Source organism: Crocodylus porosus, unplaced genomic scaffold (assembly GCF_001723895.1).
Source record: "Crocodylus porosus isolate Cpor-Errol unplaced genomic scaffold, CroPor_comp1, whole genome shotgun sequence".
NCBI classification, from domain to species: domain Eukaryota; kingdom Metazoa; phylum Chordata; order Crocodylia; family Crocodylidae; genus Crocodylus; species Crocodylus porosus.
Genome location: NW_017728915.1, coordinates 968353 through 972488, shown reverse-complemented (window position 1 = coordinate 972488; position 4136 = coordinate 968353).

The window sequence follows — 4136 nt, the reverse complement described above, 5'->3', positions numbered from 1 at the left end:
GCGTGGGGTGAGCGTGCAACCCATGCAGAGCAGACACACCTGAAGCTCGCCTGGTTCTGCTGTGTGGGTGGCAGGGCTGGAGAGCGCCCGGCTCAGCCCTCTGCGCCCACCAGCGCCCGCCTCCCCGCCCGCCCCGTCTGTGCATGGAGGGGAGTCACACACGTGTGGGTCACCATCAGAGCCGTGCCATGCACGTGCCCAGCAGCAAACCTCAGCATGGGGCAAGATGCCTCCTTCAAGTCCAAGAAGGCAAGGGAGCAGGGGGAAGTTGGCCCAAGCACTGTTAACCTGGGGAACTCCCTGCCACAGGAGGTAGTCAGGGCATTTGCAGGCGTTCATGGAGGTCAGCTCAGTTGGGAGCTGCCTTGGTCAGACCCCCAGGCCTTCTGGCCCCTAGTTGCAGACCCCAAACCTGCCGTGCTCAGCACAGCCCATGCCCATTGCCTGGGAGCCACGGCCCACAGGGAATGCAGGCACCAGTGCTGTCGGTGCTAGGCTCCACGTTGTCCAGCTCCCTCTCTTGCCTCCTGATTCATCTCTCCCACCCCCAAAGGGATGTGCCCCGGGCTGTTTATAGTGCAACTTTTCCGGTGGGGGACACCACGCTCGCCCATGTCCATGCAATGCAATGCACCAGTCTGCATCATCTGTGGAACAGGCTGTAACGCGCGGTAATTGCTGATCTGAGGCCCTATCTCCGCTGCCCTGTTCCCGGCTGCACCCTGGATTTGGCCCCGTCATACTGACATGGGAGCGTGCCTCTGGCACAGTTTGGTCAAGGTCACGGCTGGGGCTTTGAACCCAGATCTCAGGTGCCCTTAGTTCAAGAGCTGAGTTGCTAGACCACGTCAGAGGAGGGTTCCCCAGGGTGGAGGACAGCACGGGCAGGCGCCGGCTTCGGAGGGCGGTCTGCCCCGCCGAGGGGACGGCGACGGGACGGGGACCCCAGGGTTCCCCAGCTCTCAGGCCTGGCTGCCCCTTCCCCGCTCCCTGTCCTTGTCTCCAGAGGGGCCAGGGCCCATTAGTGGGCTGTTAATTAGTCATGGGTGCTGGGCCAGGCAGGGGTAAAGCTCTTTTAGGCTGCAGTATGTGACCCCTGGCTAAGGGGAAGTGAGGCTCGGGGGCATCCAAACTCCCAGCCCTCTGGGTTTGGGCCTGCACATAGGATGCCCTCCAATGGATTTGGGAGCATCCTTTCGAAGACGGGGGGCCAGCGCAGCACACAGGATTCAAGCTGCGGGTGCCCCATGGATTTGCAGAGTAGCAGGAGGATGTTCCCTGTTTCATTTTCAGTTCCCTTCTTAATGACGAGCAACATTTTGTTGGCTCGTCTGATCGCTGTGCTGCCGCTCCTGGAGAGCTATTGACACTGGCTCTAATGTTCCCGAGCCGTAATGGCCAGGTCAGGACCCAGCGCTGAGGAAGTCGAGCGCAGGTTATTTTTCCTGGGTGCATTCCCTTGCACCTGTCAACGGTGAAGTTCATCGGCCCAGTTTTTGTCCGCTCGCTGAGCTTGGTGAGACCTTTCTGCAGCTCTTTTGCATCCTCTTGGGACGTGACTCCCCAGAATCATGTCCTTATGCCTGAAAGAGGGTGTTTGCACCCCAAAGCTTGTAAAGAACAACTATTATAAAAGAGATTACATTGACCCAGGGAACCGTGTCTGCCTCAGGACCAGCTGCAAACATGGAGATTGCCCCGTGCTGGGTGTTGCCAAACATGTTTTTTTGACCCCTGCACTACAGGGCCCTGCCCGGATGCGGCTTGCACACCCCGCTGTAATGCACATTGTGAAAACCAGCAAGAACAAATCCATACGTGGGACTGAGGGTGCGGCCTGGCTTGTAGAAACCCTGGAGCATAGTGAGAGTCCACAGGAAATGGTGTAATCGGCTTGCACAGGGCATGGTGCAATTAGATCTTGACCGTCTTCCACTGCCGCCCGCTCCTAGAGCAAGTCTCTGGCTCGGAGTGTGGGGCTGGGGACCCATCTCACCTTCAAGCCCTGGCGGAGCGGTGGTTGTGGTGGATGGAGGGGCACGTGCTAGCCTGGTCCTTGCAAAGCAAATGCAAAGTTGGGCTGTGTGGGTCAGAGTATTAGGTGTCAGGCAGGGAGGGGATACGGTTGTTCTCTCCCTCAGCCGCAGGACAAGGAGGGAGGAGAAGCTGGAGCAGTGCAGAGGCTGGGGACGAGGTTGGTGGTGGGTCCCGGGGGAGCCCTGACAGCATCTTCAAACTGGTTGCTGCAGAGAGCAGGGAGAGAAACTTCTCTTCTTCGCCACAGCTTCAAACCGCAGCAAAGCAGATGGAGATTCAATCTTACGAAAAGCTTCCTTCCCATTAGGACAGCAAGGCAGGACCAGGGCTGGCTGGGGCAGGGGGCACCTCCGTCGCGGTGGGCTCCGAGGGAGGCTGGGTTGGCTTTGGCGAGGGTGGGTGAGGAGCAGCGTCCTGCCTCCATGCAGGGACCTGGGCCTAACGCCCCTGTGATCCCTGTGATGTACTTGCTGCCCCATGCACTGACCTGCTCCCAGGGTAACCCAGAGGAGTGACCCCCCGGTGGGGTGCAGGTCCTGGGTGCCGCGGGGTGCTGCACCCCTTTCCATTTCTACCGTGCAGCACTTTTGGAAGCTGCACAGTGACGCCAGGTCCCGACCAGCTCTTCTTCCTCTGCTGGGAGTCAGCCCAGGCCTGTCATAAGGCTGGGGGGCTGCAGGGTCAGGTCCAGTCCTGAGGCGGGATCAGCCCCGTCCGCACCAGCCCAGACAAACCCCACGTCCCACCTCAGAGCCACATGATACAGTCACCTGACACAGCCCCAGGCCCTTGCTCCTGCCCCTGGGATACAGGGGGGAGCGGCCACCAACGTCCTGCTGCTGCCGGGAGGTCGAGGGCGCTGCAGAGAGGCCAAGCCCAGGCCGTGCTCCCACTGCAGAGGACGGCAAACCCCCCAGTCTGGACCAGTCTGAGCGGGGGGAATCCCTTCCTGCCCCAGTGCAGCGTCGGTGCGGGGCAAGACCCCCGAGCCAGGACCCTGCGGGGTTGGTGCAGCAGGAGCGCTGGCCCAGCCCAGGCCCAAGGCAGCAGGTTGGGGCACTTCCAGTCCCGGGTGGGGCAGGTCGGATGCAGGAACACGCCGTGTGGCTGGGAGCTGGCGCAATGCCCCTTGCACGCCTGGAACCCGTGGGCCCGTGGCGGGTGACGGACGACCCCGTGGCCTCCAGGCAGCACAGGCGCTGGCTGTCACGAGTAGCCGGTGCCTTCAGCCCCCGGCCCGCCGCGAGGGCACACGGGGAGTGCCGCGTCCCGGGCCACGTGGAGCAATCGGCACGGATCCCCCTGTGCTTGCCCACACCCTGGCCCACGCCCAGGGACACCTGTGGCAGGCGGGCTGGGACGGTGGATGGGGTTGCGATGGCAGCCCGGCTCTGCCTCATAACCGCCGACTAGCTCCCGCCGTGGTCTCAGCCCAGCCGACTTGGGCTCGAGGCCTGCTCGTTAGACTCAAGACCTTGCGGGGAAATGGCAGCCGACAATGGATCCAGCAAGGGCGCTGGAGCACACTCCCAGCCCCGTCCTCTGTTGCGCTGCGGCCAGCGCCTTTACACCAATCCCCGAGGCAGGTATGGGTCCAGGGTCTCCGCGTCCCTGCCATCGCCCGCTGCCCGGGGCTGGGGGAGTGCCGCTGCACCGGGTCCCCCTGTCCCAGAGAGGTCAAGGGGGGCAGGGGAGGGCCGTGCGGCTGCCATGGAGGGGATGGGGGGCTCCTGCCCGTCCAGCCGGGGCCCACGGTGCCCATTGCTGCTTCCACGCCCCGTCTAGACCTCGGGGCTCTGGGGGCCCCGCAAAGAGACGGGGGCGCAGGCATTCCCACTGCCCGCGGCCGGGCCGAGGGCTGCCCGGGGGGTCTGCGCCTCGTGGCACCCTGGAACGACGCTCGCGCCACCCCGGCGGGAAGCCCAGAGCCTCCCCCCCGGCCTGGGATGGCACCTGGCACCCAACCCAGGGAGGAAAGCGTTACTGCCCCCTTCCACCCCCAGTTTAGCAAGGAAAGGGTTACCCCCTTCCCCCAGCCCGGCAGGGAAAGGGTTACTGCTCCCCCCGCGGCTGGCATGTGCACGGGCACCCAGCCCGGC